The sequence below is a fragment of the Urocitellus parryii genome (genome assembly GCF_045843805.1).
Source record: "Urocitellus parryii isolate mUroPar1 chromosome 13 unlocalized genomic scaffold, mUroPar1.hap1 SUPER_13_unloc_2, whole genome shotgun sequence".
In the NCBI taxonomy this organism is placed as follows: domain Eukaryota; kingdom Metazoa; phylum Chordata; class Mammalia; order Rodentia; family Sciuridae; genus Urocitellus; species Urocitellus parryii.
Genome location: NW_027551770.1, coordinates 869,433 through 894,178, shown reverse-complemented (window position 1 = coordinate 894,178; position 24,746 = coordinate 869,433). Strand labels below are relative to the sequence as shown.

Here is a 24,746-nt window from a genome sequence, read left to right as displayed (position 1 = left end):
TTGGTGCTTCTGGCATCACATCAGAGATGCTTTCCATTGGCACACTGGTGCTCGTGGGCATGCCAGAACATGGGTAAGTTTGGCTGGGCCCTTTGAACTGATATTTTGCTCACAGTGATTATCAGTGGAAGGTTGTTTTTGAGTTGAAATTAGCTTAACATCTAGGAAAGCTGAAATAATCCCTGTCTGTCTCCCTTAACAAGTGGCAAAATTTCATAAGCATTAGGTATGGTATGGAAAAGGTTTGAGGGCAAAGACTTGAAGTTCTATTTCTTTCACTGCCTTTATTTTCTGTTACCAGGATGTCTTCTCCATGCATAGCCTGCCTCACTGAGTTAGGTAGTTTTCATTCTTACTCCTTAGTAGCTGGGGCTTTGCTGTTTCAGTGATGTCCCTTTAAGAAGAAGACACCCCCCTTCCCCACTGAGACTTAAGCTTTATCTACTGTGGACAAGCTGTTCTGTTGTTGTTCTGTCCAGTGGAAGTTTACCATCTCACATTCTAGAGTGTGCTCTTCACTTCTGAACCATCTACTTCATGAATACTTTCAAGGACATTTCCACAAAAACCCATAACCATTCCCACAGTCTAGCTGAGGTCTACATGGCATATACAGTAGCATGCTCCCAAAGAGAGGGATCCTTTAGCAGCAGAACTCACATTTATCAAAACAGCATTACAAGTATAATGACATTTACTTGTACTAGCCTGGTGTATTTTTGTGTAAATTGTGCTAGATAAGACAGTTAAGGCTTTGAAAGCATAGCATACAAAATAAAATATCTTCATTAGAAACAATTCATAATAGTGAAAAAAATACCCAGGCCAAAGGGAAAATAAGGGTCTTCATATCAAGGACTTGATACCTGATTCTACCTGTGAAGGTGTGGCAGTGAGGAACAGGTTGAGTCTGAGTGCCACCTGCTGGCCCTGGCAAGCTGCACCCTGACTCCCAGGCATCTAAGGCCAAGGTGCTTCTGCTCTCAGGTGGCAGGCATCTGGTGGGAGGAGGAGGTGGCTCTACATAGTCTGGAAGGTTCATCACAGCTCACTAAATGCAAGTGCATGTTGTGAAAGGAGCTACTACCTGAGGTCTGTCACTGCACTTCCTTCATCAGAAGCTGTGAGAATGATACATGGAAATGGAGTGCAGTGTTCCTTCTGTACCTACCTTTGCAGGTGTGCACAGGGCCTGTGCCAGCTTACCTTTTTTTGGTTTCGTTTTTGCAGTGCTGTGGGTTGAACCTATGGCCTTGTGAATATGAGGCAAGCACTTTACTACTGAGCTGTGTGCCCTTTGCCCCCATTTTGCATTTATGTAGCTGAAAAGTTCACAGGCCTGATTTCAAGTTGATCTTTAATGTACATGAAAAATAGGTCTCCAATGTGTGGATGGCTATTATGGCAAACAGGTTCTGAGCTGTGAAGAAAAGGAATTTATCCGGAGGTCCAGGACATCAAAGTAGGTTTCAAAAAGAGACAAAACGTACAATGACAAACACAGCACAAGATCGAGGCAAGTTAATTTCCCTTTTTCAGAAATGGAACTGGTTTTGTACTCTCTCTGAGACTCAGTTTTTATGGTATGGTTGAGACTGAAAGAAAGGAATGCACATACTCAGGGAAGCTGAGATCACACCAAGATTGCATGCTTATGTAGTATAATAATACCTGGCAACCAAAAACTCCCCATGGCATTGCCAAGAGCCTGCTCTGATCCATGCTGATGCTGTCGAATTTTCTTTAGAATCTCAAGATATGAGAACTGGAAGGCACTTTGGCTATCAATCCACTCCATTTTATTCACAGGAAACCAAAACCCTAGCAGTGTCCCAAGTCCCATGCTCTTCACAGAGTTGTTGGCTCTCTTTGGCATCTGGCAGTGACTTAGAGTGGGGTCTGGGTTGGCTTTGTTCTCGTGGCATTAAGGCATGTGCAGACACCCTGGCTTTCCATTAGTGAGAAGACAAAAAGAGTGTGGTACTTTTTTCACATCTTGGAACCCAAGAAATATGAGTATAATACTCAGAATTTAAGGGACTGGGAAAGAGAAGAAAACCAGATTATCTTCTGCGTATGCAGAATAGCATAGGGGGAAAAAAAAAAGACCAGTAACCCTACATTCTGCCTCTGTGTGGCAACATTAGGAAGCATGAGGAACAGGCTGCAGGCCCGACACAGGTCATTGCTGGGTGTGACCCCAATTATGACTCTTCCTGTTGCTCCTTGAATGCACAGGATGGTGGTTGATTTCCAGTTTCAAGTAACTGCCATTCTCACCACTTGCTATTCATAATGTAACATGGAAGTTCTGGCATCTGCATGTATTCCAGAAACAGCTTAACTCTCAAAAAAGCTGTCAGCTGGCACAGTAACTGCTGGCCTTGAATTCAGTGCTGTGCCAACACTTTCCTTCCAGGTGCTCCCAGAGGCACAGTGGAGGGGAGGGGAGCTGTGTCTGCAGCACATCAAGAGATGGAGTGGAGAATCCTATTTTGCTTGCCTGTCCTGTTTCCGTATAGCTGCCACTTTCCACACAGAGACACAGTTGGACAGCAGTATCTCTTCTGGGAACTGGGATTCCACTTCCAGAAGAACTTCATTCTCTTTGGTTTCCATGTAACTCATTAGAGTGTCCCTCAGGCTGTAAAATCAAGCGCAAGAGATAGTGTTTAGAGCATCAGGAGCCTATCAGCTCTCACTCTTTCCAGGCATTGACAGGACTGAGGTGCTAAATAAGATGGGAAACACTGAGCGCCAGCTTAAAAGGTCAGCCAGCTGCCCAGTTCCTGAGCTAGACCTGGAGTCCCAGGCTCAAGGCATCTAGAGGATGGAGCTTCCTCGATGATGCTCAGCTAGGCCACTTCAGGCATTCCACTGACGGGCCTGCCTGGCTGCATCAGAAGCAAAGCTTTGCCATTCAGAACAGGCAGGTATTCCCTTTCAGGGTTTATCTTACCAAAGGTTGTAAATTCTCTAGGAAGGGGAATTTAATTGCTCACAGGCATGTGCCATATGGCCTGAGATCAGAAATAGCAAGTGTAGTCTGACCATCCAGAAAACCAAGTCACGTGAAATGTCTCCCTCTTACCACATATAAAAGTGAACTAATGAAAGAAATGTGCAATATAGAACTATAAAAGCAGCAGGAGAAAACATGAGGATATTTTGGCACCCTGCGATGTGATAAGGAAGGCCTTTAGTGTATGTCCCCATGGTGGCTTTTTTTTTTGGGGGGGGTGGTACTGAGGATTGAACCCAGGGGTGCTTAGCCATTGAGCCACATCCTTAGTCCTTTTTAATATTCTATTTAGAGATAGGACCTTGCTGAGTTGCTTAGAGCCTCACTAAGTTGCTGAGGGTGGCTTTGAACTCATGATCCTCCTGATTCAGCCTCTAGAGCTCCTGGGATTGCAGGCATGTACCACTGCATCTGGCCCCACAACGACTTTATGAAAAAATCCCATCAATTGACTTCTAGTGCATTTGTAATGTGTACATCAGATTAATCTGTTCTATATAAAGATCTTTTAAAAATCATTAAGAAAGAGAAACTGGTTGGGTGTGGTGGCATATGCCTATAATCCCAGCATCTAAGGAAGCTGAAGCAGGAGGATTGCAGAGTTGAGGCTAGCCTCAACAATAATGAGGTCTTATCTCAAAAAATAAAGAGCTGAGGATACAGCTCAGTAGTTAAGCACCCATGGGTTCAGTTCCTGGTACCAAAAGGAAAAAAGAGATCAACTGCCCTGTCCAATAGCCGAAAGCTACCAAGAGATAATTCAGAGGATGATAAAAGTGGTGATAAATTTAAAAATGTGCCCAACCACAAAAGTAGGTGGGGAAACAAGTGAAAATAAGATACCATTTTTTGGCCATTAGATTGACACAAATGTAAAATTAAGATAGTTTTGAATATCTTAGATTTCACACATTAGTGTGGCTTTTTGTACCTAATCTAAAATGTTTATCTCTTTGACATAGTTATGTCTACTTGTTAGACAGAGGGTCAGTCTAACAAGTGGAACTACCTTCACGTCAAGGGGAAAAAGCAAATATTCTGCACACCTGCCTGCCAGTAGGTATGCACACCATACCTCCATTCAGGGTTGAAGCTGTCCTGGGTCTGAGTGTTTCTTAGTTTCAACACCATCATTTCATGAAGCTCTAGGAGGAAAGCATCCAGGTCTGTGTAATTCAGGAAGGCGCTGAGTAGCTTAGCACTTTCTGGGCTGAGGTCTGCTTTGTACTTAGAACTGATTTCCCTAAAGGGATCCTAAAAAAGATAAACAAGTGCAACATCAAAGCCTGGGAAGAGGGTGCATCTCCCTTAGTCTGGGCAGAGGCAGGGCAGACTCACTTTCTTCAGTCCCAGTAGCTGTTCCGACTTAAGAGCAGAGAGGAATTGCCAGAGAGCAATGGCGTGTTTTAACTGACATCTGCTGAAGGCCTGGAAGAGGAAGAGAGTCCCAAGTAGAATGCAAAGGCTCACACCCTCCCTTAGTGCACACCAATGACTCTGGGTGCTACCCCAGGGCACTCCTCCCTGTTTCCTCCATTTCCTGTCTTGAGGCCACCTCTGTTCCATCTAAGAGTCTACCTGTCTCATCTTGCAAACACATGAGTCTATTACTTCTATTACTTCTCCTGCAGCAGCTCAGTGTCTGTGAGCATCATGCAACATACAGGTAGCCAATGTCCTCAGTCACTTGTGCATCCCACTCTACTAGGTGGTCAGCACTGAGTGTCCCTTCCTCTCCTGTCCCCAGTGTGTGCTGCTATTCTGTGGACTGGCTAGGGGTGGGGTTCGTGACTGCCCCTTTCCAGGGGTGCCTGCATTGATGCTCCCTGTTTGGTGGCATTCTGTCAGGAAATTAAGATGAGGTGATACTGATTCTCCTTGAAAGGCATATGGGACCCACCTTTAAAATTGGAGTCATTTGGTCACCCATTCGCAGGATGTCTTGGACATACACATTCAGATGCATATTTGGATCCCCACCAGCTGTGCCTAGAAAGCCCAGAGTAACCTCTATAACAGACAGGGCTTCACAGGCATCGCTGTAGGACTGAAGCTCTCCACTGATGGCACCCATGGCCGAATTGGGGAGAAGGCACTGAAACCAAAAGCAGGACAGAGGCTTGGGTCAGGCTATTACTTCTCCTACTTGTTAAGAGCCTAACTGTGAGCTGCCAGCAGGACCAGCTATCCAACACTTGTGGTAAGAACTGATGCTTGTGCTTGAGCTGATGCTGAGTGTAGCAGCGTTTCAGACTTTGCACAGAAATGGGCCCGAGCTAACTGAATCCTCCACATGACCCATGAGTACATGGAAAGGCACAACAGCTTCTCCATCTGTCAGTAGCAGAACCTAAGGAGCAGGAAGAATTGAGTTCTCAACTTGTAGCACCATGGTCATGATATCATCATTAAGAAAATAACCCCCAAGTGGTTGGTCTGTACTCAAAAGAAAGTTTGGTGATCGGCCATCCCGCTTGCTTCTCCAGAAAGCACTGGGCTCTTAAGGAGCTCCTGGGGTTCTTAGAGAGCCAGAGAGCCTGGTGCTCACAGCACACACCAGATGGGACTGGACTGTCCTTGTATATGTGAATGAAACCACCTTGCAAGTGAGGGTTTATTATGACCACCTGTGCCATTTTGTTCTTGATGTCCATAAAGAGATGTTCAAAGTTCCAATCATGTCTGTATACCAGCATGGGTATTCCCTAAGGTGAGAAAGGAAAAAAAAAAGTTTTTGGAAATTAAATCTATAGTGGAGGTTTCCATCTGATGACAGATATATTCTTCAGCAGTGACTCAGTGACTAAGTACCAAACTGGACAGTATATTCCTGGGCAAGGAATGTAGCTTTGTTGTCTCCTGATGACTCTGTTCCACCCCCACTCTTTGGACACAGTAACATAAGAAATCCAGCCTGGCTACAGTGGCCTTGCAGATATTGCCCTGCAGAATAGTGTGTCTGAGGACCACAAGAGAGGAAGAGCGCTAGAGGAACAGGAATGGGAATGTGCACATTTGTGATCTATCTTGTGACACTGAGCAGAGACTGTGCATAAGGCAGCCACTCTCAGGATGAATTAAAAATGGCTTTGGGCTTAAGCAACTGACAGCCTAATTGCAGGCAATGAGGGAATAAATACATCCTAGTATAACACCTAACTGGACCTGGAAGGATGAGGGCAGCCACTGGAAGGGACAGTGTGGAAGTGCCATTGTGCTCAGGGAGTCAGAAGGCAGGTCACAGGGTTTGATGCAGTAAGAAAGGAAGGGCCTGGAGACAGCTGGAAGGTCGGGCTGGGGTCAGGTGACAGGGCCTCTGTGACAGATGGGGGAGTGTGGTGGAGGCCATGTAATGCTGTCTACATGCTGTGGACTGGCTGGGGGTGGGGGTTCCTGACTGCCCCTTTCCAGGGGTGCCTGCACTGATACTTCCTACATGGTGGCATTCTGGTAGGAAACTAAGATGAAGTGGTGCTGCTGGCACTGGGTAGCTGGACCAAAGGCTAAATACTCTGACGTGAAGCCTCGGCCATGGCAATTCGAGGATGATGGAATGGGGAGGTCTGCACAGTGGTTTCTGGGCACCAACTACATATGCAACTGAAGGGGTGGCAGCAGTGATGGGTTTTCTTGGTGGTACCATTAACTGTAGTGGAAACCCAGTCCACTGAGACTTGAGGCTGCCCTGGGGGACAGGTGCAAATGGTGATGGTGATATGGAAGAGAGCTGGGGACACTTCCCAGCCCAAAGAAGGCATAGGGACCACAGACCACCAGTGGGGAGGAGATAACGCAGACGAGAGCCTGGGTGTCACTTAAGTCTGTTTACCCTGAAACCCACAGGGCTGACTGACACAAGCAAATCATTGGCAGAGGGCCCAGCCTACCTTGAGGGTGAGCCGGGGCTTTCCCTGGAGGAAGCGGCTGCTAATCTGCTGCTGGATCTTCTCCAGGTCAAACTCCTGCAATGTCTCCCCACCTTGCTCCACTTGATACTGGCAGTTGGAGATAATCAGTGGAATCAGGTCTCGTTCCACTTCGTAACTGATAACATGCAGGTCAGTGACCTCTGAGGCATCCACGGAATAGCTGAGGGACACAAGATACAATTCTTGGGGTCCAGGGCAGGTGTATGGGGCCTAAGGCTTTGGTACATATGCTCCTGCTTCTGCCTTCATAGTGTGAGCAAGTGAAAACCATGTGTAAACACGGGGCTTTGTTGAGGAAGGCTGAGAGAGTGGGGACAAGAGCTGTTGCTGGCAGAGTCTGCAGCCAAGCCTGGTGGCAGGGATGGTGGGCTTCTGTAGTACCTGTTGTTTTCCTTGGAGAACTTCTCCACCATGTGGATGATTTCATTGTGAAGGTTAATCAAGTAGCTGACTAACGCAGTTGAGCATAGACCCAGGCCCCGACGCCGGGGTAGGATGACCTCAAAATCTGTGTCCAGATCCAGGTCAGAGCTGCAGTAGTCTTTAGGTAACTTGATTTCACCTTTAAAAGACAGGATCATTCCTAAGTGGAAGGATTCTGCTCCAGGCATTTGGGTCACAGCCTGGGGCAGCCATTTCCATAGAGCTGGTCCCTGGCTATTAAGTTTCAAGTGCTCTCAACTCTATTCTTATTCCATATTTATAGATTCAAGAGGACTGAGGATTACTCTGGAGATTGATTCATGTATCCCAGCACCTCCATCAATAGGTTGCAATTGCCACACACACACAGCAGGGTGCTGGCAGAGCCACATGGAGGAGGACACTTACCATTGGTCTCCAGTGACCGCCTCAGTGCATTCCACGTGGACAGGAAGATGGTGATCCTGTTGTGGAATAGCTGCCTCAGCCCCTCTGTTGAACAAAACACCTGGTAAGATCCCCATGGAAACAACCCCTAGCACTACCATGACAAGAAACCACAAGGTGTGCTCCCAAGAACCTGACCCTGCACCTTCTTCACGTTCAGTAGCATGCCACATTTCAAGTTTGAGGTTGTGTGAGAGCTGGAGAAGGTGAGGGCTTTCTAGCCACAGCAGTGGCTCAAGGCATGTCTCTGGGATTTGGCATCATTTGCCTCATGTTCTAGCTTAGAATCTGAGCCCCACCCTCATGCCCCAACCTGAATGATCCTTTTGAACCACGACACATGGATGGTCCTGATCTTTTGTTGGAGCAGGCAGCAGTCGTACCTGAACTGTGACTGCTAATAAAACTCCTGATGGAACAGTATTCATCTTCTGGAACATTCTGGAATCGTTTCACTAGATCCCTTTGCAGGGCCAAAATCTCAGGTAAGAATTTCACCAGTCTTAGTTCTGCCTCCTGGAAAAGGGAAAACAGCTCAGTAACACTTTCTCTATTTAACTGAGAAACAACATGAGGTGTATAGATTTTGGGCAGGCGGGGACTTTCTGTGTGGTTTGTGTGGTCAGTGGGTTGTTTTACAGATTATACCCTGAAACTTGCAAATCGGAAAGGGACAAGCCCATCCTCTCACCAAGTGGAGGGCCTTCAATATGTTAGACATGCCCTGCACACGACAGATGTAGGATGAACAAGACCAAGTCCCCTCCTTCCTCCATTGAAAAGCTTCCTCAAGGGCTAAGCTGGGCCACCATCTCTCAGTTTGACAAGAATCAACTCTAGATGACCAAAGACCCAGATGTAAGACTTGACATTTGAAGCTGTCAGCAGAAAAATAGAGGAAACACTCCAAGACATTGGCACAGGCAATGGTTTTCTGGATAGGACCCCAAAACCACCTTTACCTGACAGCCTAATTGCAGGCAATGAGGGAATAAATGCATCCTAGTATAACACCTAACTGGACCTGGAAGGATGAGGGCAGCCACTGGAAGGGACAATGTGGAAGTGCCATTGTGTTCAGGGAGTCAGAAGGCAGGTCACAGGGTTTGATGCAGTAAGAAAGGAAGGGCCTGGAGACAGCTGGAAGGTCGGGCTGGGGTCAGGTGACAGGGCCAGACTATATAACTCAAAAAATTTAACAACAAAAATATCAAAGCAATCCAATTTAAAAATAAGCAAATGATCTGAATAGACACTTCTTAAAAGAAGAAATACAAGTGGTTAACAAATATATGGGAAAAAATGCTCAATATCAGTAGCCATCAAGGAAATGCAAATCAAAACTACAATGAGATGCTATACCACCACAGTTAGAATGGCTGTTATAAAAAAAATAAGATAGCCATGGTGGCATCTGTAATACCAACTACTCAGGAGCCTGAGGCAGGAAGATCACAAGTTCAAGGCCAGCCTCAGCAAGTTCTAGGCCAGTCTGGGCAACTTAGTGAGACCTTGTCATATTGGGGGGAGCTGGGGTTGGGGACTTTAGCTCAGTAGTAGAGCATTTCTTGCCTAGCAAGCCCAAGAAGGCCCTGGTTTCAATTGCCACTAGTATCTCACCCTATAAAATAAATGAACCCAAACATAAAATAACAAATGCTCACAAAGATGAAGAGAAAAACGAAATCTAATATACTGCTAGTGGAAATGTAATTAGTACCTCATAATGGAGAATAGTATGGAGGTTCCTCAAACTAAAAAAAAAAAACCTACCATGTGACTCAACTATCCCACTTGAAAGAAAATTAGCGTATCAAAGAGGTAATGCACACCCATGTTTATGTGGCACCTTTTACAATAACTAAGACATGGAATCAGCCTAGAAGCCCATCAGCAGATGAATGGATAAAAATGTGGTTTACAGGGCTGGGGATGTGGCTCAAGCGGTAGCGCGCTCGCCTGGCATGCGTGCGGCCCGGGTTCGATCCTCAGCACCACATACCAACAAAGATGTTGTGTCCGCCGAGAACTAAAAATAAATATTAAAAAAAAAAAATTATCTCTCTCTCTAAAAAAAAAAAAAAAAAAAATGTGGTTTACAAACATAATAGAATATGATTTTAGCTGTAGGAAGAATGAACTCCTATCATTTTCAGAAAAATGGATAGAATTGGAGGATGTTATTTTAAGTGAAGCCAGACCTAGAGACAAGATCAGTGCATGCTATAGGCATACACGGAAATATCGTACCAATTCCCATTAATGTGTATAACTAATGAATTTATAAAAGTAAATAATTTGGAAAAAAATTTTAAAACTTGACTCTTGGGCCCACTGTTGGGTGTGATGCTGCTGGAAGGAAAGACCAAGGCCTGGGGCAATGGTAGCTGGTGTGATTCCTGGATTTTGTTCTGAAGATCCAGAATCCAGCATCCTCAGTCAAATAAAACTGTGTCTTAAAAAGAGATCACAACACTACCATAAAATTCTTTCTAGTGTGAGCACCAGATATTTCCAAATCATTCTGCTCCCTGCCATGGTACTGGTCCATGAGGGAGGTGGTGAGAACTTCTACTGTGGCCCAGGAGAGCTCAAGTGGGTAAAAGCTGGGGATGGTTTCTGGGCCTGGCAGATTCCACAGCCCCATCATTCAGCACACTGCCTCCTGCCTGCAGGGCACAGGGAGGGCTCTGGTTTGGTTTTAGTGTGCATTCTTGACTGTTCACCAGGTACTTGCTGGTAACCACCTACTCAACTTCTGGGGATGAAGACAAGGTGTCACAGTTGAGTGACCAGGGTGGTCCCTCCTGGCCTTCAAGTTCCTTAGAGATCACTGCTAACCCCATTCATGTGCATATTTCATCTTTGACTTCAGCAGATGTGTCTTAAGACCTTTGTGCTCTCCCTGAGACCGGTGCTACAGGTCTTGCATTCAGAATCACAGTGCTGATGGGGTTGGTTAGGGTTCTGCCTCTAGGAATGATGACTTTGAACCCAGGCACAGAGCCTCCCAGTCCTCAGCAGAAGTATTCCAGGAAAAGGGGGCAGCCCATGAAGCAGACACACCTTCTGCAGGAACTGCCAGAGCACGGGCACCACCTCCTTGCTGTTCTTCTGCTCCACGACATGCTGGAGGTACTCGACTGTGATCTTCTTCCTGCAGCTCCAAATCTTTGAGCAATGAACCACACTTTTCTGGGGCAGCTGGGGCAAGAAGCTTGCAGGGTCACCATATATGATTTTGGCCACAGGGCTAGAGCTGATGCGCTCATCCTGGCTTATGAGTGTGCTCACAGTCAGCAGGGTCTTATCTAGATGCTGGATAAAGAAATGACACAGCATTCTGCAAGTGAGACATTGTCACAGACAATCGGGCAGCTCATGGCCCCCCAGTGGCTCTTTAGGAATCTGCCTGCACACACTGGATGCATGATTTTGCTGTCTTTCACGGTGATTGGGGGGGTTCTTTGTTTATAGGGTTTTTGCCTCCCCAAACAGAGCAAACTATTTTAGGGGCCTTTATTTCACCTCCCTTTTGCTTCCTGACTTTCCTGACCTGCTGTGGATAGTCAGCTCTGTGATGTTCTCACCAGAGCAGTCATGAATACAGATATCGATGTATTTCTACAGATATCGATGTATTTCTGGAGGGTCTCTGCCTCTTACTTTCACATTCTGCTGTAAAAAGCAATAGCGAACAAGCGGCCACCTGCCCTGTGAGAACTCCTGATAATCGTTGGCCTAACTTATGAGCAGTATAGGAGGGACACCTGGGGATAGCAGAAGGAGCGGTTTCTCCAGGTGAGGCCTCTAATGACCTTCCTGAGTACAGTGGTCCAACAGTGCTCTACAGATGAATGGGACCCCCTCCTAGACACAGGGCTAAGGAGTAGTCACCACTCACCACTTACCTCCAGTTCAGGTAGAAGAAGAGCTTCAACATGTTTTTCCCAATTGTTTCTCTGTCCTTTGGTTGACAATTTTACATCAAAATTTAAATGCCCTACAAAGAAAACCAAAACGTTTGTGTGTTATCCAACAAACAAAAAACGGCAATCTCCATACAGAAAACACTGAAGAATGTTAATAAAGATAGTCCTCCTTTTGAGGTGATAACTTCCTAAGTTAGCCAGGTACTGCCAACACCAGCCTCCAGACCTTGTGAAGATACTTGAGTCTCTGACAACCTTCCAACCCAAAGCTGTGGTCTTAAAGGCATTCTAAACAAATGGTTAAGGACAGGACATGAACTCAAAAGCCTAGGGACACAGAGATGCTGACAGCTACCCAGAGCCACCTCACTGCTGCCTGTTGGGCTCCTGAGTCCGTGTGCTGTGGAAACCACACCAGAACAAGAGGCATTCGGCAAAATCAGTCTTGATAAAATGGGAAGCACATGTTAATGTTGGTTTCTGGCAAAGATATCCCTGAAGGGAAAGAGATTCTTTGGTTGTGGGAACAGACTTTTCATTGCTATTGTATTATCTGTATGCTTTTAAATAACATTGTTCTGCAATGGTCATTTTAAAAGATTTTTGCAGGTAAGCAAAAAGAAACTGAAATCCCTCCTAATGCCACTCAGATAACCACTTACAGAGTCCCCTCACAGACCTTTGCTTTTGGCATGGTTTAAATGTTAAAGAGTAGAAGAGTTAGCTTGGCAGACAGTGTTCTGCAGCCTCCTTTGTTCGGGTAATGTGGATATGTACATATTAAGTCAGGGTACAAGTGTGACATCTCTGGAAAGCAGAAGTGGAACACATATCACCTGGTGGGGTGCCATGTGGTCTTAGGGTACAGGTTAATGCTGCATGAACAAGCAACAGGTATCAGTGCTGCAGGCCCCTGCCAGGCAGGTGATATGTGGAGGAGTGCAGCAGCCCCAGCAAGGAGAGCAGAGTGCTTGCTCCCACTCTTGTCATGCCATTCACCAGGAGCTGAGGGAGCCTGACCTCTTGGCAGTCATGTGCAGCCCTCACCCCCCTTACTCTGGTTAGGGAGTAGGTGCTGCTCTTTGAGAAGGCAGCGCAGCATGAGGTGGACCACATGGGTGGTCTCATCGGCACTCTTCCCCAGCATCTTCGTTAACTGCTCCAAGTCTCTCTGGATGTGCTGCTGCAGGAATCTTTTTGGGTCACTCACTGGAGGCTTGATGATGTTTATCAAATCCTGAGAGAGCAAGAAAATAAGATGTGCAGTGGGATCTGTGTGTAGAGGACACAGTGAGAGGCCAAGGGAGCAAAGCACCTGCGCTGGGGAGAAGGTGGTTTCTAGGTGAGGTCAGGGTGCTCTCAGGCAGCAGATGGAATCACATGCATCTCATGATGCAGGCAGCAGAGGAAGGGAGGCAGGTGGTTGGAGCCAGAGACTGCTGGCTCTCATGTCATCCTGGTGCAGCAGGGAATGCTTCCCTATACCTCAAATAGCCACCACCATGAGAGGGTGACAGGGTCCTACCACCTCCCCATGCCCAGGTTTGGGCTGAGGACAAGAGTTGTACATGCCAAGTAGACTTTATGAGCTGATTATTACACCTTGTATACACATGCTAAGATGTCACACTGTATGTGTAATTGCTTTGTGTCAGTTAAAACAGATTTTAAAATTAAAAAATGAAAAGGATTTTCCATAATCTGATGAATAGTTACCCCATTGCATCATATGTCACAGTGGAAAAAGCAGGATCTATAACTTTTGTATTACCCTGTGACTAGGTAAAATCCCTAGGTGTCTAGGACTTTGTAGACAAAAGGACTGGATGCAAACACAGCAGGTTCTTCCTATGGCAACATAAGAGAGTCTAGCGGTAGCATCTTATACCTGAGGATTTTGAGTGGCTCCTAAAAGCATAGCCAAATGAGTGAGTAGCCGGATGAGAATGAAGACGACTGGGGACAGGTCTCGGTCAGACACCACTATGACATCTCTGGGTTGCGGGTGGCCCAGCACATGGCCAGTCTTGGTTCTATCTGTGCTGGCTCTGGAAAGGATGAGAGGAAACAGGGTGAAGATTGGAGATGTCTGTTTCTCCTCAGCCAGGGTCTCACACCTTAATGACTATGTTCCCAGTTTTTTTTTTTTTTAATTTGTTTTGTTTTGTTTTCTTTTCTTTTTGTTTTGGTATTGGGGATTGAACCCAGGGGCTCAACCACTGAGCTACATTCTCAACCCCCACTTTTTTAGTTTTTATTTTGAGACAGTCTTGCTAAGTTGCTGAAGCTGGCTTTGATTATCCTGCCTCAGCCTACTGAGTCACTGGGATTATAGGTGTGCACCACCATACCCAGTTTTGAGGAAAACTCTAAAAGTACTGGTTATTCCGAGCCTAGACCACCTGCCTCCAAGTCCTTCTCTTTAGACCCACCCTGCTGACTGGCCAAACCCTGCAACATTCCCAGTGTTAAGTGGCTGCAGTGGGCCAAGTAGACTTTATGATCTGATCATTACAGATCATTAATGTGGCCATTAGTGCAGGGTGTCGGGATGGAGGCCAACACCTGCATCAGGACAGTAAGTTTGGAGCATTTTTGCATCCTCATGGGGTTTGTCCATGTTTTTCTCAATATTCCCAAATTAAAAACTGAGATACACAGTCTGGCAAAAATTTTTTAAGATTTAATGACATTGATAGTTTATGGAGATAACAGGCTACACAATTTTAAATTTTGTAACAGAATAACCAGATGTATGATGATGGTAGAAAGTCCTGCCTTTCATCTTAAGGGAACACTGACAGCCACACTTATCTTAGAATCAAGCATGGGACTGTGAGATCAGATTTTTATTTTTATTTATATTTTCAGTTTTGGGAATTGAGCTGGGGCCTCACATATGCTAAGAAAGCACCCTACCTCTGAACTATGCCCCCTATCCTTTCTATTTTTATTTTGAGATGGTCTCACAAAGTTTCCCAGGCTGGCTTCAAACTTTCCATCCTCCTGCCTCCCAAGTAGCTGGGATTATAGGAATGTACTGTGTCTAGCTGGAGGCCAAATTTTTATCTGGTTTCTGAATCTGATACATTGGGCCTTCTGTATCTGCAGTTCTTCACCTGTGGATTCAAGCAACTGTGGAATAAAAATATTCAGAAATAACTGCATCTATATTGAATAGCAGCTTTTTTCTTGTCACTATTTCCTAAAAAATATGATAAATAAATATTTTTGTAGCATTTACATTGCATGAGAAACCTAGAGATAATTTTTTAAAAGTCCATGGAAGGCTGGGTACAGTAGTGCACACCTGTAATTCCAGTGCCTTGGTAGGCTAAGGCAGGAAAATTGCAGTTTCAAATTCAGCCTCAGCAACTTAGCAAGACCCTAAGCAACTTATCCAGACCCTGTCTCTAAAAAATAGATAAAAATGGGCTGGTGATGGGGATGTGACCCCTATGCTCAATCCTCACCAAAAGGAAAAGATATTTTTTAAAATAATTTTTATTATTTTTTAATAATAATATTAAAATTTTGTGACCTACCTATTTGTAGGTCACAAACAAGATTGTTTCATGACATATAAAAGAACAGAACATCTGAATCTGAGTATCTGTGGAGGGCAGTGTCCTGGGAACAGTCCCTGCAGATATGGAGGGATGGATGTACTTGATAAGACTGATTATATGTATCTTTAACTTTTCTCATATTAAAAAAAAAAAAGAGGGCTGGGGGGCAGCCCAATGACAGAGCACTTGCCTAGCATGTGTGAGGCCCAGGTTCCATCCCCAGCACCACAAAAACAAAACAAAGCAAAACAACAACAACCAAAAAGTTTCAGTGCCACATGACTACAGGTGTGTTTGATGTGGGTCCCCAACATGACACAGGTCCAGATGTACAGCTGTGGTGTTAGTGATCCTATAGTTGGTATGATTCATCTGCGGGAATAGACAGCCTGGAACCCCAGGCTCCAAGGGAAAGAAGCTGAGCCCACATACCCGATGCTTTGGAAGCCGTCTTGAGGTCTATGGTTGACACCTCCAATTACAGCACCACAGTCAACACAGGAACTCAGCTCCATCGGCTTGCCACACTGGGACAAAGAGGGGACCCACAGTCAGCACTGCAGCCAGCATTTCTACATGTGGAGAAGCCACCTTGCATAGGAGGTGGCATGTGCCATGGACTGCATCTGGTGCATGCGTGCATCAGTAAGCAGCAGGAGCTCTGGGGACAGAGTAGGCACTTAATCAAGTGTGCCGTCCATGAGCAAAGGTGGCTTTATTTTCCCAAAGTAAGGTTTTTTTACTCTCATGTAGAGTGACAAGTGTGTACAGCCCCATCTTCCTTTCTCATATTCACTGCCTCCTCCATCCCTGTGACTGGCATGCCAGCCTCTAGAGCTTCATTATCTAACACCAGGAATTATGGTGTTAATAGCTTCCAAATAGACCTTCTAACACCCACTGGACAAAAACAAAAACCCAACCATAAGATTTGCCATCACTGATGGGCCCAGGTTTTCAAGTCAAATGGCATCCCACTGCATGCTATGAATCACAGCCACACCAGGCCCCTACAGCTACAGGCATTCAGACCACAGAACTCAGCACTAAGAGGGGCCCTAGAATCTGTTCCTATTTCACTTCATGGACAAGGAAGCAAGCGGGATTCAGGAAGGTGAAGTGTCACATCAGGGCTCCATCCCTGTCTCCTATTCACTTTATGGAGAAGCATGCATAGGTCTAGTCCAGCAGCCTGTTGCTCAGCAAGTGCAGATGTTGTGAACAACCAGGGAGATGCCCCAGAGTCCCAGATGAGCAGCATCTGCTTGTCCCCCAGGGCTCATTAGCCATGAGTCTTTCTTGTCCTCTCCTGTTCTCTGGTATTCAGCCCACATTTCTCTCTGGCTAGTGATCCAGCTGAGGGTCTGTGTGGCTGAGCCCTGCTACAGTGCTCTCAGCCAGCAGCATTATGGCATCCCAGGAGACTTGGGTGATGCCTGCAGACATTCTTGGACATCATACTGGGCTGGGGGGTACTGCTACTGGCACCCAGTGAGCTGAGGCTAGGTATGCTGCTAAATATCCTACAATGCACAGATGACCTGCAGGAAAGAATCATGTCCTTGGTATCTCTAAATGAGACTCAGTTGGAACACACTGAGTAGTCCTCAGAATGCACCTGTGCCTCCCAGAAGGTGAAGACCCTTATTCCCAAGTCTTTCCCCACCACCCCAGATGTGAATGCACATTTTGAGCCTCCCCCAAACACCAAGACTCACCTCTCCTACAGTGCACGGATGACCATTGGGACAAACTGTTCAAAGAACAACAGGACACATGTTAGCAAGTCTCCATCAAATTACCAAATGTGGGAAGGGGAAGTTGCTGCCCTCCTCTCTGGCCCTGACCAACAGGACACAGAGCCCATGTCCTAAGCACCTCACCAGAAGCCTCGAGCCATGCCATCAGCTAAATTACTTGCGTGTTCCTGGAGCTCAGTGAACACATATCACCCATGAAAATAGTCTGGTTTACACAGCAGAGAGAAGTTGGATTCCAGACACAAACCAGGGGTAACTTGGTGGTAGCACTGTATATATATCTTTCTGTTCTCTTGGAATTTTACTTTTTTGGCAAAAGCATGTTTCAGTACAACTTTAAAAACTAGTTTTAGAAGATTATTTACTTAAGGCAACAGCACAACTCATATAAAAGTCATGGGTTATGTGGCTGTCTCCCAGGTGTAGGCTGCGGGAAGCTGTCTCTGGGTCAAAAACCTCTGGATTGTGACTGGCCTTTGATTGAGCCTCAGTGTGGTCTCCAGGTCCCCCTTATTCCAAGTGACATTTCTAGAGAGCACCAGTGTAGCCCAATGGCTCTTATCCCATGACTACACAGGGAAATTATTTGGTCATCTGGTGAATTAACTCTGTGGCCCTCAAGCCAAAGGCAGGAGGAGGCAAGTAACATGGGCTTTCAGCAGAACCTAGTGAAGCCCAGGTCCAGCCTCAGGTATGGCATGGCCGCAGGCTGACCTTACAAGCTGAGAAGAGTGTGACCCCTCCCCATACACTGGTACTCACTATACCATTGGACGCCTTCCAGACCCTCCCACTTCTGGGCTTGAGCCAGCAGGTCTTCAGGCATTGTTGGAAGAAAAGCATTCTGAAAGACCAAGAGCAGAAATGGCCCTGCTGAGAGGGCCTCTGGGCTGCAGCTGCTGCCCAGCAAGAGTCACAGAGTGAGGCAGTTTCTTCTCAGCTCCAGAGCTGTTTACAGAGGATGTACAACAGCTCTGTGTGAACCTGCAAAGGGCAGAGCATGTTTTCACCAGCACTGTGCTGAAGGATCAAGTGGGTCAACAGGGCAGAGAATCTAAAAGGTGGACAGGTTTGAGAGTTCCCATGGCCACCGGCCAGGTCTCAACATGAAAAAAATACACTGAAGTTTCACTGTAAAATCAAAGTTATCATCATGCAGCTTACCGACATGCTGGCGGGAGAGAAAGCTAAGTTCCTCAGGGGCACCAAGACTTCACTCTGTCCACACAGAAGGACAGCTGCAGTGTGAATGGCCATTTCTGTCACTGTTCTTTCAAGACTGTCGGCACCAGGGCCCGTGCTCAGCAAAGGCAGAGTGTTGGCCACGAGGGATGCTGCGAAAGGCCTGACCCCCGTCGGAGACAGGATCCTGCTGTTTTCAACGAACCTGCTCACAGCCTCGCATTGCTGGCACGAAAGATGTTTTTCATGTTAGGATATTTCAAAAAGGAATACTGTGAATTTAGGGTTACCTCTTTGAAAGTCACACATTATGATACTGAGTACACATCAAATATCTAGGTAAACATAGTTAAATGATCACCAATGGAGGGGAAATGCTTCAGGAAAGAAAATTTTCATATAGAAACACAGCAACCACATTCTTCAGTACAGATCTCAATACTCTGTTTTGGTAAACATTAAGTAAGGTTCCTGAGTCTGTAAGGTTTGGATTAAACAAAATAATCCTTCCACATAATAAGGGTACACCCTCTATCCTACGTAGAAAATTATGGAAGGTCATAATTCCTATTACCGTAAATAGGAAATAAAATTTGTGAGTTCTGTGCTTAGAAAGTCCTTCCCAATCATGAGGCTGAATGAAAGCCCCAGCGTGTCACTCACCTCTGGCTTAGGGCGGAGGTCTGCATTTTGGGAACAGTGGAGAGCAGCCACTTCTCGGAAGAGCGCCAGCAGCAGGTAGACTGCCTGTTGAGCTCTGGGGCTCTTGAAGGACTGTGGGTGGGGTGTGGAGCAAGTATTCAGAAGATACAGCACTCCCCAGAGCAACCTTCCCTGGGCTATGCACTATGGGCCTCCATGCACATTACTGGGGCTATAAGGTCATGAGACAAGCTCAGGTTAACCTCAGTGCACAGGCAGTCATGATGGAGAAACAGAAGTCAGCACCTGTTCTCCTGTGACTACTTTACTGGTCTTAGAAATGTGTCCTGGGAAGAGACAGGATTTTCTACTTCCTCTTCCTGGTGTAAGGCAAGGATAAACAGGGACTCAAAAAAGATGCAAGACCAGAACAATTTAAAGATTAGAATCCTGGGGCTGGGGTTGTAGCTCAGTGGTAGAATGCTTGCTTAGTATATGTGAGGCACTGGATGTCAATCCTCAGAACCACATAAAAAATTAATTAATTAATTAATTAAGGCATTGTGTTCCTCTACAACTCAAAATATTTTTTAAATTATTAGAACCCTAAAACCCTGTAACATCAAAATAGACATATAGTATGTATGTGGACTATGAATCTACATAGCAATGGATTTTGCTAATTGTTAATATCTCTTACTCAATATGAAGACAACAGGCATCTGCCTCCTGGCATTAGTGTCACTCTTGGGGCTGTTCAGAGACCTTCTCCATTACATCTGCATCTTTTGACAGGGAAGATGCAGGTGTGAGGGATACCACCCGGAATCAGGGAGAAGCTGCGAGCCCATCCTACCATCAGAGCAGTCTCGAGGCCGGAGGCCTTGCCCTCAAGCATGGCTTTGCCCACTGCATCACGAAGTGCCTTGTATTCATCCCCATGCACCAGGTATTGGTCCATCTGGCCCGTGTGGTCCTTCTGCAGCCCAGGAGAAGAGGGTTAGTCATGGTGGGGCAGGGTAGGGTGTTCTGCAAAGACCCTTCTCCATAGGCAAAGAAAGACAGTAGACACTGTTGGAGGTGAGAGGCAACTCAGCTGGAACTCCCTGTGAGTTCCAGCCATGACAATCCTGGAGGTCTTCAGGAGCATGGCCTCCACAGAGATGGAGAGCCTGGGGAGAAGGGAGGCTGACCCTGGAGCTTCTTGCTTTTTCTACACACAGCAACACACCAAGCAAAGTGACAAAAACATGTCATCTTTGAGTCCCAGATAGTCATCTTAAAGATGCCAAGGTTTCAGTGCCATTTTTTAACCCCAGGACACTAAGAATTTAACAATTTCTGAGCACTGGGAATGGAGAAGCCTGAAAGCCAAACTCATTGCACTGTCTCTCAATTCTTACCCACCTCTGCCTGGCAGAGAGCACAAGACACAGCTTGCAAGCTGAGTAACCTTTTACTTTGCTGGAAGCAAATATTAAAAGAAACATTCATTCACTTTTCCTGTGTAGAATTCAATTAGAAATTAAGCCTCGATAAAATGCAGGTGAACTTCAAACCAGAAACACACACAAATGTGCACACCAAACATGCCCATACCTACCTTTGCTCTATGGCAGGTGGCCTAAACCCACCCTGAAGCAGAGACCAAGGACCAGATACCTGCCTGTGTCCTGCCTATTATGAGGGAAGGGAGAGAGAGGAGTGGTTCCCACAGCTTTCCTGCTCTGCCAGGGACCTGTGTCTCACCTGCTGTGCAATGACTCCCTTGGGAAACACCCACTGGCATGGATGGCCCTGCCTGGAGAGGCTCTGCACAAATTCCATCCCTCGCAGGCTCGCGAGCCTCCGGACCAGATACACGCGGTGCCAGTCGTTCCCTGCCTGGGTGCAGAACTGCTCGACACATCGCAGGTAGTACTGCTCCTCCACAGCCAGTTCTGACAGTGCAAGGAGAAAGCTGGTCAGTGACTGGGGACTGAGGGCCTGCTTCTGGGGAACTCAGTAAAAAAAAAAAAAAAAAAAAAAAAAAACATCCAGAACAGGGGAACATGGTAAGGGCCAGCAAGACCCTAAGGAGAGTTCCTGTTCTTCTGAACTTGTAGCTAATTTCACCAACGTAAAGAAGACCTGCCTGAGCCCTCCTGAAGCTCCAAAAGGAGATCAGAAGCCCTGTCGAGACACAAGCGGGTCCTGGCCACCTCCTGAAGGTACTCAACAGACACTGTAGTGGCAGGTCCTTGGCCTTGTCTCCCTGAGGAGCAGGTCCGTAGGAAATGGCCTTCCTCCCTCAGGCAGTCGAGTTCACTCCTTGTACAGTAAGCACTGGTCTTCTCCTGAATTGAATCCTAAGGAGCAAAGAACAAGAAAGAAAAGAATATTATACTTTTCAACAGGCAACTCCCCAAACTTCTAAAATTATAGAAAACAACCAGAAAAAGCAAACTGATAAGGAAAAAAGTGTATAATCTATTTTTTATAATATGCATTATACAAGTTTTGGGTATAAAAATATGAAGACAATAAAAATAAAAAGGATTCAGGATCTCGCCAGGTGGGGATGACCATTGCTAAACCTGTTGTGTACTCATCCAGGCTGTGGTTTCTTCTGCTTTGCACACACATGCACATGACTCCCTCCCCTTTGCCCTATCTAAAGTTCCTCCATTCCTTCCATGCTCCCCGCGACCTCCATTCTGGATCAGCATCCACATATCAGAGAAAACATTCAGACTTTCGTTTTTTAGGATTGGCTTTTTTCATTTAGCATTTCATTTGTACTCTGTACACTGCTTAACAACAGGGACACTTTCAAAAAACGCATCTGAAGGGGATTTCACTGCTGTGCAAACATCAGACATTTTCAGATGCTAGGTGAGGATCTCATGAGACCAACATCAGAACCGCAGTGATGGAAACATCACCAAGTGACTCGTGACTGTGTGTGGGACATCTAAGAGCAGAGCAAAGTCTTTGAAACTTTTTTCTTTTTTCACATGGAAAAGAAACCTCTATTAATTGTACTGAATAAAGCTGCATTTTTTCAGTTTTCAGAAACTCTGCTACTGTGTAAACCATATGGTTCAGAGAGTTTGTAGAAGAAAAGCAACAAAGTGGCAGCTGGCTTACTTCCAGGCAGTTGATGAAGAGCATGTAGGGTTCAGTCTTATCTTTAATGATGAATGCCTTCTTCTCTAATAGGGACAAGTAGGCCTGGATGTAATCTTTCACTGCATGGAAGCTGTGGAAAGATAAATATTATTCCTCATGACGTTAGAATGGCAGAATCACCTTATACAAAAGAGCATCTATTAACCAATCATCTTCCCATCTATTTCTCTGTGTGTATAAAGGTATAATACATATAAATAGATAGATAGATAGATAGATTTGACAGCTCTTTTAATTAATTCATTCAATCTAATTTGTTATACATGACAGCAGAGTGCATTTCAATTCATAGTACACATACAGAGTACAATTTTTTCATGTTTCTGGTTGTACACAAAGTAGTGTCACACCATTTGTGTCTTCATACATGTACTTAGTGTAATGATGTCGATCTCATTCTACCATCTTTCCTATCCCCATGCACCCTCCCATTCCCTCCCTCCCCTTTGCCCTATCTAAAATTCCTCCATTCCTTCCATGCTCCCCCCGACCTCCATTCTGGATCAGCATCCACATATCAGAGAAAACATTCAGACTTTGGTTTTTTAGGATTTGGCTTTTTTCATTTAGCATGATATTCTCCAACTCCATCCATTTACCTGAAAATGTCATGGTTTTATTCTCTTTTAATGATGAGTAATATTCCACTTTGTGTCTGTGTGTGTGTGTGTGTGTGTGTGTGTATATATATATATATATATATATATATACACACACCATAGTTTCTTTATCCATTTATCTATTGAAGGGCATCTAGATTGGTTGTACAATTTAGCTATTGCTAATTGTGCTGCTATACACATTGATGTGGATGTGTCACTGTAGTCTGCTGATTTTAAGTCCTTTGGGTATAAACCAGGGAGTTGGATAGAACAGTGAAGCAGGTGGCATCAGTGTGCCAGACTTTAAACTATACTACAGAGCAATAGTAACCAAAAAAACCATGGTATTGGCACCAAATTAGACTTGTAGACCAATAGTACAGAGACACAGAGACCAACCCACAAAATACAGTTATCTCATACTAGACAAAGGTGTCAAAAACATATATTGGAGAAAAGATAGCCTCTTCAACAAATGCTGCTGGGAAAACTGGAAACCCATATCCACCAAAATGAAATTAAGCCCCTATGTCTCACCATGCACAAAACTCAACTCAAAATGGATCAAGGACCTAGGAATTAGACCAGAGACCCTGTGCTTAATAGAAGAAAATATAGGCCTAAATCTTCATCATATCAGATTAGGTCCCAATTTCTTAACAAGACTCCTATAGCACAAGAAATAAAATTAAGAATAAATTTATTTTTTAAGAATAAAATTATTATTATTTTGCTGTGGATATATATGTGACTGCATGACCAATGTAATTCTGCAACCTGTACACTCAGAAAAATAAGAAATTATGTCCCATTTAATTCAAATGTATGACATGTCAAGATCATTGTACAGTCATGTGTAACTAATTAAAAAAAAGAATAAATAAATGGAATGGATTCAAACTCAAAAGCTTTTTCTCAGCAAAAGAAACAATCAGTGAGGTACAGAGAGAGCCTACAGGATGGAAGTAAATTTTTACCACATGGACATCAGAGCACTAATTTCTAGGATATATAAAGAACTCAAAAACTTGACACCAAAAAAAAAAAAAAAAGAAACAACAAATAACCCAATCAAAAAATGGGCCAAGGAAATGAACAGAACTTCTCAGAAGATGATATACAATCAATCAACAATATATGAAAAAATGTTCAACATCTCTAGCAATTAGAGAAATGTAAATCAAAACTAATCTAATATTTCATCTCATTCCAATCAGAATGGCAGCTTATAAGAATACAAACAACAAGTTTTGTTGAGGATACGGGGGGAAAGGCACACTTACTCATACATTGCTGGTGGGACTGCAAATTGGTGCCACTAATCTAGAAAGCAATATAGAGATTCCTTAACAGCTTTTTATTAAAAATATGTTTGCAGAGGCTTGAAGGAATATTAAGTTCCATATTGCAGACCAGTTGTTCTCAAACATTTTGGATTCAGGCCCTTTTACAGTCTTAAAACTTATTGATTTGTTTATGTGGGTCAAATCTATCAATGCTTATAGTATTAGAAACTGAAAAGTTTCAAGAGTGTATCAGTTCATTTAAGATAAACAGAATAAACCCACATGTGTTAATGATGTTTAGAAGAGTGGCTTTCCTATAATTCTTGGAAGCCTGTTTAACAGAAGTCAGCTGACTTCCTACATCTGCTTCTGATACTACTTTGAAGCATTTGAAGAAAATCTGGCCTTACACATGATATAGTTGGAAAAGGGAGAAATCTTTAATAGTTCTTGCATATATTGGGGGTTATTCTTTTTCAATACCGTAACAACACTTTTAAAGTGATCATTTCTGAAGACTGGTTATAGAACCTGATACCATGTCAGTTGTTTTCATCAAGTATATTACAATCACATAGTCTACTCTGTTATGGATTTTTCCCAGTGCTATGGATCAAACTCAGGGCCTCACTGTGTGATAGTCAAAACCTCTACCACTGAGCTGCATCTCCAGCTACTGGATCATTTTTTGACACACATGATTCTGTGACATTAGGCATTGGTCATTTGGAAAAGCCTTGGTTTTCTGGGCAAGGCAAATCTTGAGATGTTGGCATCCTTT

The 24,746-nt window shown here is 44.8% G+C and overlaps 1 pseudogene; it reads right to left on the bottom strand.

Moving 5' to 3' along the window:
- Positions 1 to 1,385: 1,385 nt before the first annotated feature.
- LOC144251405 (E3 ubiquitin-protein ligase RNF213-like) overlaps positions 1,386 to 24,746 on the bottom strand; it is a 105,875-nt pseudogene continuing 82,514 nt past the window's right edge.